We start from the raw sequence: 10,000 nt of genomic DNA, 5'->3' as shown, positions 1-10,000 counted from the left end.
CTTATTACTGGTTATGTCCCTGAAGCAATGTCAGTGCCTTGCTGAAAGGCATCTCAGCAGTGGATAGTATGGAATTCGAACCAACAGCCTTCAGATTCCAGATGTCTAACCTATAGGTCAGAGTCCAAGAAGAGTGGAAGAGGAGTTAAAGGACAGTTCTGGCGTAAAATGAAAGTTTCACCATCGATTTGCCATGCCACATAATGTGTCTAATGATGAGACAGTCTGGGAAATGCCGCGGCATTACGGAGTTAGCTTATTTTAAGCTTTTTAGCGAAAAACAGCCAATGTTAACCGCTGGGGCCAATAGAAGAGATCTAAGTAATCAGTTCAGTTTCAGCAATAAGCACGCTCGAAAACATTCCATACTTCTGTAACCAAGTGGACTTTAGATGTGAATTTTTCCTAAAAAATAATAATCATCTCTTTGATGTGTAATTGCACGACTATGCCACTGGGGGAATTTCGCTACCCAGAGTAAAACTTAGTAAAAGCACACAGGTCCTGACAGACTGGCACAGAGACATGGATTACTTGTTGGTAAATAAACAATAGTCTTTATTTATACAGAGATTCAATGGTTAAAATAGCCGCACCGCCAAAAGAAAAGAAAACTAATAGAGCACTTAGACCCAGGCTAGCAGGGCAGGTTACAGTTCAGAATAAAAGTGTGTTTCACCACTCGTGCTATGAAATAATGGCCTATGGTACAGCACGCACACTCACACACGCTCATAGGCATACCACGCAAGTGATTCAATCATGGCTACCCACTACACACACAGGTGAGTCAATGCACTGCAATTCAAGTCAAACAAGTCTACTGGGATCTGCCCTGCGAGCTATAGACCCACGCACACTAGTGCTACATTCAAGATTGGCGGGCGGTCACAGAAATAAAACACAATGAGACAAAACAAAACAAAACAGAAAGGCAAACTAAATTCACTAAGGACAAAACAGCGATGGGCAATCGGCCCGCGGTGCAACTGTACAGTGCCCAGAACCCTCGAAGACACCTCTCCGTACAAGCAGACAGATGCACAATTTACAGACAGAGACCTTCAGGACGCCAGGGGATCAGGTCAACCTTGAGCCTCAGCAAACGCCATTAGAACCGATCCGGGCATCACGGATCATAAGCTCTGCACCAGCAGAACACCTGGCAGAACAGCAGCAAGCATTACCTCCAGCAAGCCTACCCAACGCTGACTGATTTTTATAAAAACAAACCCCTAGCCGCCACTAAATGATTAGCCACTCACGGCTATGGCTATGACGTCATGGCACTACGGGCGCTGGCAAGGGACAAAACTCGTTTCGAGCTGACGGGTCTGCCCGTTACACTTCAGAGCTGTCATAACAAAGGTCTTGTCAGTCAAGCCGAGGCACAGAGAAGAGTATAGCTCTTTACAATATTTCGAGTGTTTTTTAGGTGTAGCGCTTGGTTCAGCCAACAGTAGGCCTACTCACTCAACAGGTGCAGAATCAGATGACTGAACAGAAAGGATGCTTCTAGCGAAGAGCCGAATAGGAATCCATGGATCACACTGCAAGAAACAATAGTCCAGTTGTATATAAATCCTGTGAATCCGAAGGTAGACAAACAGTTTACACACTTTTTTGCTTCCAACAACAGATATCAGTAAACATACGAACGGGAATGTCCTATCCCTAAATAGGGTCGCCCCGACATCCCCATATCACTAATTTTCCGTTTGCCTTTACTTTTATCCACTAGGCCTGTAACAACAGTGTTTCATTGCTTTCCACCAGTAATATGCAAGCAATAGGACAGTGGACTTTGTTATAAAAGCCTACAATGTAAATGCTCTCTGATATTGGCATTGGATATAACAGTGTTATAATAAAATTACGAAGGGGGACAGATTTACTGTCAAAGTAAAATTCATTGTTAGAACGGTGTACTAAATTAATTAGTTTACTTTGACAGTTTATCTGTCTCCCTTCGTAATTTTATTATAACACCATTACATTTCTCCTCAATTGCTTGCTGGACAGCACCATGTGTTGCGCACAGATGAAAGGTCGGACCGACTGACCAGTTAGAAAACAGAATAATGACAAATATTCATGACAGTTGTTGTCATGAAATGGTGCTGAAATAACGGCAAGTGATTGCAAAAGAGGTAACATCATATCCAATGTAACATCCGAGAGCATTTACAGTGTACTCTACTATAACACCGTGCTAAAATAACGGCAAGTGATTGCAAATCATATCCAATCACTTTGATAGGTAAAACAAACTTCAGTCCTGAATCATGAGCAGTAAATCTAACAATGGTCCTGGATCGCTGTGAGCAGTTAAAAGAAAAATGGTCCTGGATCATAGTGAGAGCAGTAAAATGAATAATGGTCCTGGATCACTGTGAGCGGTAAAATGAACAATGATCCTGGATCTCTGTGAGGAGTAACATAAACAATTGTCCTGGATCATTGTGATCGGCAAAAAAATGGTCCTGGATCACTGTGATTGGTAAAATCAACTTAATTTCTGGATTGCTGTGAGCGGCAAAATTAATAATGGTCCTGATCATTAGCAGTAACATAAACAATTGTCCTGGATCACTATGAGTGGTAAAATAAACAATAGTACAGGATCATTGTGAGCGGCAAAATGAAAAATGGTCTTGGATCACTCTGAGCAGGAAAATGAACAACGGTCCTGGATCACTTTGAGTAGTAAAATGAACAATGATCCTGGATCACTCTGAGCAGTAAATAAACAATGATCCTGGATCATTGTGATCGGCAAAAAATGGTCCTGGATAGGGATGCAAATGGTTAATCGACTTTAGATTAATTGTAGAGCAAGAGGTTGCTCGATCAAAATGTATTAATCACGATTAATCGCTAGAGGGCGCTAGAGACTGTTGAGTAGTTCTGATTCTCGGCCTATTCAAATCTATGGTGCGCACATTTTATCTATTAAATCGTCATTGCAACTTCTAGAGTTCTTGTGGGTCTTTTTATGTGTACTTGAATATGTGATTATGCCAAGCCCAATGGTGTAAGTTGTTACTGTTTGAATTATGAGAAAAAACGATCTTTCAAGACAGGCAAATGTCACTGCAAGCAGCATTTCACTGTATGGTTAAGCTTGCTATGTTCACAAACGTAGTCATTTCAAATTGTGAGCTGTAATTTTAATCACTAACACCCTGTCAGATATCAAGACTAGTATTAGCTGAACTGGGCATGGTAATATATGACCATACATGAAGGGGAGCACCATCTGTTCAATTTCAGGTGAATCCATGTTAGCTGTAAGTGTTGTTGTCATAGCTCCATTCATTCTCAATGGAGCCTGTTAGCTTATTAGCTCTCCTTACAGACACAGGAAATAGCTTTTTTTTGTTCAGAAACGAACTTTGTTGACATTACTATGCATTATGGACAACAACACACCACCCAAAATATAGCATTTCTTTATTTTGAAGCATATCAAATTAAAATGCTTGTGGTTGATCATGCTGGCTGGCACACCTATATGCAGACAAGTTCTGAGTCTGATCACGTTTCACTCAACGTTGTCTATTATCTCAGGTAATAGCAAGGCGACTTATAGGGGGCATGGGGCTACTAGTTCACTCCTGGGTGAAACCAAGCAATGCCCCCCCAAAGGTGGTGTGGAGATGCTATAGAAAACATGTCTGCTTTCTTTTCCTAATGCATAATTACTTGAGGAATATATAATATAATATAACATAATACAATAAAGTACAATATGGGCTAAATGATCGTAATGTATGCCTAATTCTCATAATATAATTTAATACAGTATAACAATATAGGTCTATACTTTTTGAACTCAGTGTTTTAACTATTTAGCTGATATTTTAAAAGGCCTTATGAAATTCAGGTGAAAAAACGCCGCTTATCAATTAATCGAAAGTCGATCGATAACACTATCAACTAATGATTAATGAATTAATCGATAATTTGCATCCCTAGTCCTGGATCACTGTGATTGGTCAAATAAACTTCGGTCCTGGATCGCTGTGAGCGGTAAAATGAACAATGGTCCTGGATCACTGTGAGCAGTACCATAAACAATGGTCCTGGATCTTGGTGAGTAATAAATAAATTGGATCGCTATGAGCTGTAAAATAAACAATGGTCCTGGATGTGGTAAGATCAACAATGGTCCAGGATCACTGTGAAATGTAAAATAAACAATGATCCAGGATCATTGTGAGCAGTAAAATGAACAATGGTCCTGGATCACTTTTAGACAAAAAATGAACAATGATCCTGGATCACTGTGAGCATTAAATAAACAATGGATCACTGTGATTGGAGAAATAAACATGATCCTGGATGACTTTGATAGGAAAAATAAACTTCAGTCCTGGATTGCTGTGAGCAGTAAAACTAACAATGGTCCTGGATCGCTGTGAGCAGTAAAACTAACAATGGTCCTGGATCGCTGTGAGCAGTGAAAAGAAAAATGGTCCTGGATCATAATAGGAGCGGTAAAAATAATAATGGTCCTGGATCACTGTGAGCGGTAAAATGAACAATGATCCTGGATCACTGTGAGTGGTAAAATGAACAATGATTCTGGATCTCTGTGAGGAGTAACATAAACAATTGTCCTGTCGGGAAAAAGATGGTCCTGGATCACCGTGATTGGAAAAATAAACTTCAGTTTTGGATCGCTGTAAGCGGCAAAATTAATAATGGTCCTGGTCATTAGCAGTAACATAAACAGTGGTATAGGATCATTGTGAGCGGTAAAACAAACAATGGTCTTGGATCACTTTGAGCAGTAAAATGAACAATGGTCCTGGATCACTTTGAGTAGTAAAATGAACAATGATCCTGGATCACTGTGATTTGTCAAATAAACTTCAGTTCTGGACCACTGTGAGCAGTAAATAAACAATGGTCCTGGATCATTGTGATCGGCAAAAAATGGTCATGGATCACTGTGATTGGTAAAATAAACTTCGGTCCTGGATCGCTGTGAGCTGTAAAATGAACAATGGTCCTGGATCACTGTGAGCAGTAGCATAAAAAATGGTCCTGGATCTTGGTGAGTAATAAATAAATTGGATTGCTATGAGCCGCAAATAAACAATGGTCCTGGATGTTATAAGATTAAAGGGGTATGCCACTCTTTTGGGGCTTAATACAGTTAAAATCGTTGGCTGGGGTTTATAAAGGTAAAGTGTCTTATTTTTCATGTTAAGCATTGTCTTGCTTTAAGACAAGTTAAAAGAGGGAGTATGTCGCTAAGCTAGTGAAAGTCAATGGATCACTGTAGCATGTAGCATCGCTATTTTAGACATTAAGCCCTGTTTCTGTGACTTCTGGGGTGAAGTAGACATGTTCTCATCACAATTTTGACATTTTGTGCGGAGCATTTGGGTATCCAAGACTGCAGACCCCCTCCTCCCCCCCCCCCAACCTTTACGTTGACTCCAATGAAGCACTCAAGCAATCGATCATAAAATGGCATTAAACTTTCGTTCGAAAAGACATGGAACTCACCGTGTGGTCAGTGGTAAACAGCGATAAATTGACCCGAAAATTGCAGCAAAATATGCCTTCTAACTGTTGTTTACCATTTTGAGGACCTATTTTTCCCCTGACGCCGTTGAATAGCAGTAGACATCCAGCCAGTAGGTAGCGATAGTGTGTTGTCTGTGTAGACATCAAGGAGCAGAGTAGAATGGCTGTCTTTCACCATTTCTCAATCGCCTAGTAAGCACACTTGGAAGTGTGTGAGCCTAATTAGTCACGCCCAGTGATTGGATAGTCTTTGGCAAACTCAGCGGAGTATCCAATCACTGGGCGTGACTAATTAGGCTCACACACTTCCAAGTGTGCCTACTAGACGATTGAGAAATGGTCTTTGAGCGGGACTGGCTACAAAAACTACAGCTCGCATACAAACCATAGATAGTAACGTAAACAAACACACCCCCATTTCCGGTCGCGCGGAGTGATACTAGTCAAACCAATACAATCAATGAAGACGGACAACAATGATAATATATCTTCTCTGGAAGCGTATTTCGCGGTGATTTTGGAGCCAACGTATCGCTGCCCACCTCTGACCACTCGGTGAGTTTCATGTCTCTGCAAACAAAAGTTTAATGCCATTTTATGATCAATTGCTTGAGTGTTCCATTGGAGTCAATGTAAAGGTGGGGGGGCTGCAGTCTTGAATACCCAAATGCTCCGTTCAGCACCAAATGTCAAAATTGTGATGAGAACATGTCTACTTCACCCCAGAAGTCACACAAACAGGGCTTAATGTCTAAAATAGCGAACCACCACTTTAAACAGTTTCAATCATTTTCGTGGCCAAAATCGAAATATTTGCCCATTTCATGTCAAATTGCTCCAAATACGCTGAATTTGGGGCAGCTCCAAGCTTGCCTCACCCCGGATTGCGCAATCCCTCGTTAACAAGCTTGAGCGCATGCGCCATTTTGATCGTTCTATGTATGCAACCTGGTAATATTGTATCAAACGTTTTTGTACACTTAATAGAAATATGTATGGTGTGCCCTCATTTTCCTGATATTTTTTTACTATTTTCTATGTGTGATTATCATTTCTTTACTCTGAACGCTTTGGTATAATGCCCACTGAAATAAAAGATACAGTGGTGCGGCGAGCAGCAGCCTCGCCTCAACCTCGTTCTGGCGTTGAGAGTCTTGCTGGCAGTTACGTCATAGCGAATCTGAAGTTAATACAGTCAGTCGGTGTCATTAGTGTTGGCTAGCTTGTTCACTTTGACTGCTACCATGGAAGAAGATTTCATAACGAAACTAAGAGCATTCTCAAAGTTGGATTTCCAAGGGGAATATATGTGATAAAGAATGGAGGACCGACAGAGCTGAAGGGTTTGCTGCTGCAGATGACAGGTCAGAAGATTAGAACGACCCGATCATTTCAAAGTGAGTGGTACAACAGAAATGTTTTGTTACCCCTGTCTCTTCAGTGCAACCGGTGAGAATGTGTGGAAGACCATTAGCATGGGATTTTGTGACTTCAAAATTTACCAAGGAGCCTCACGAAACACAAATCCTCGGCTTCTCATATTCAATGCCAAATTGCTTTGAAGATGTTTGGGGTGTCTCGTACAGATGTGGCTTTGGATGAACAGCACCGGCTAAAGTAACGTTAGCATGCACAACGCCAAAGTGAAGGAGAACCGTGCAGATCTTAAAACGTCTCATTCAGGCAACCTGCTTCAGGAGGAGTTGGCGTTTCGCGGTGGTGATGAGAGTACACACTCTTCGAATCGTGGGAATTATGTCGAGCTGATGATTGATCTGCATGTTGCAACAGGCGTTGGCATTGAGAAGGACAGCCTTCTGAGGCTAAGACAAGACAAGGATTTCTAGGCTATGACAGTCACGGATGCTTTCATCCAGAAAGAGCGGCGCATGGACCTGATGTACGATTAAAGGTAAGACCAGTGTTTCGTATAGGTGAGGCCTGTGTTTGTGAGACCCGCGGGGAGAGAGAGAATCCGCCGTGATTCTGTCCGGTGTGGTAGCTTTTGTGATACGCACCGGATTCTCATGTGCCCTGTACTGCTTGTAGGGTAGACCGAGAAAAGTTGACTACAGGGTACCGTTGAGGTAAATCAAATATCCCCGTGTAACAACAAGACTCTGATCCAATTCCAAAGTGTAGGCATAACATAAATGACAGTCCCAAAATATTTTGTGACCATATCGAAGTTTGTGTAATCTCTGTTTATGTTGACATTCGCTTCCTGCCATACCTTTGTCTCACATCGCTTGCCGTAGCCTCGTACAAGTAGATGTACATTTGCATGAGAATCCGGTGCGTATCACAAAAGCTACCACACCGGTTTGTTCGCCGTGGTGCTCATGGTCTATGTGAGACCAGTGTTTTGAATTGTGTGTGTGTGTGTGTGTGTGTGCGTGTGTGTGTGTGTGTGTGTGTGTGTGTGTGTGTGTGTGTGTTTGTGTTTGTGCATCCGCCGTGATGCTCCTGTTTGTCCGCCTTGGTGCTGTGTGGTTTATGTGAGACCACTGTTTGAATCCTGTGTGTGTGTGTGAGTGTGTGAGAGAGATCTAATAGCATTTTCTCTACGGAAATGCAGCATGTTTTAATATGTAGGCCTACCTTATGTTAAGAAAGATATGACATATGAAACTTATCGGTAGGCCTATTTGGCATTTACTAATACTGTAGCTGTAGTATTATATATTTGAAAATCTGAGTCAGTGCCTCACCAGCCATAAACCTGACTGCACGTTACTGCCATGCATCCAATGCCCATCTTCCATATAGCTTTCTGGTCAGTCATTAAAGTGGCACGTAATTGGCTGAGTAAACTGTCGGCGGAAATAACTCCATTTTGGAAGCTGAAAAAATCGTTCAATGACCTCCATGGGCCAGATGTCCGTCTTAAGGAAAGACCGTCCGTCTTTTCAGTGCCTTTAAAGGGACACTGTGTGAGATTTTTAGTTATTTACTGTAATTCCAGAATTAATGCTGCCCATTCACTAATGTTACCTTTTTCATGAATACTTACCACCAGCATCAAATTCTAAGTATTCATTATGACTGGAAAAATAGCACTTTTCATACATGAAAAGGGGGATCTTCTCCATGGTCCGCCATTTTGAATGTCCAAAAACAGCCATTTTTAGCTGCAAAAATGACTCTACTTGGACCATACTAGAAAATATTTGTTTATTACTTAGTAAACTTTCATGTAAAGATCAAATTTGGCAATAGGCAGCCCAGTTTCAATGAGCAGCATAGTTGCAGTACCTTTTTTGAACTGTCAAGACTTAAGCTGTTTTTTGTAAACATTGTGTAAATATGTTGGTGTATGTAAATTGTGCAGATTTTCATCTTGTAACATTTGAACTAACTTTAATAAAATTACTATAATTGAAAATGGGTTTTACTGGTGGTCTTTTTTGATATAATGTTGTCCACTCTGGATGGGATTGCTCTGTTTTTCTATTGTAGATAGTTCTATGTATTATATGTATTATATGTTGCATTTGAAGAATATGACTTTACTGTAAGAGAAAACCATGTGACAATGTTATTCAAGCCACACCTGACAGAGCTCAGGTAATACCTGAGTGCGCCTGATGACGCACTGAAAACGAGCATAAAGTCAAGAAAGTGTGCGGTAGACTTTCTTTAAAAAGAAGACAATCCGCACACTTCAGGTGTATTTTTGTGCAAAGAAGCTTTACTTGACTTGCAAGTCAAGTAAAGCTTCTTTGCACAAAAATAGACCTGCAGTGTGCAGATTGTCTTCTTTTTATGCAGAAATTTCTACTGAATCCTGCACCTTCTAAACAGATGAGCGGTGGCCTATCACAACTTGAGACTTCTTTCTTTTGAAATAATCGATATGTATCGATGCATCGATCCTACGGCCGACGATTGAATCCTATTGTATTGTGGGACATGCCCTAGCTCTAGATCAGTGTTTCCCAACCAGGGGTACGTGTACCACTAGGGGTACGCGAGCACACTGCAGGGGGTACTTGGAAAAATATAATTTTAACAAATGCATGGAGCATAGTCACACTGCAATAGAACAAGTGATGTAAAACACGAGTTAGGGGGTACTCATGGCACAACGAAAAGGCTTAGGGGGTACATGACACAAAAAAGGTTGGGAAACACTGCTCTAGATCATACAGTAATAGAAGTGAAAAAGTAATTGGGAAAAATCGAATGGAATCATATTGTAACGTGGGTCATTCATATCGAAAATAATCGAATCGCTGGCCCCTTGCCCAATGCCCAAGCTCCATAATATATTATCTTCAGGTTTCCACTGAGGTCTGAACAAATTGATTGTCGAAGTCATAGAATCCAGTAATCCAAAATGTTATTTTTGTCAACCAATCTTCACTCCTACGTAGTCCTCTCACACGAAGGGAGAGGGGGAGGGGTAAGGGAGGAACAAGGAGTAGGCCTAAATCTATCAAGGAGATATCAATGCGTC

This window comes from Engraulis encrasicolus, chromosome 3 (genome assembly GCF_034702125.1).
Source record: "Engraulis encrasicolus isolate BLACKSEA-1 chromosome 3, IST_EnEncr_1.0, whole genome shotgun sequence".
Taxonomy (NCBI): Eukaryota; Metazoa; Chordata; class Actinopteri; order Clupeiformes; family Engraulidae; genus Engraulis; species Engraulis encrasicolus.
Note: the sequence above shows the minus strand (reverse complement) of the source record.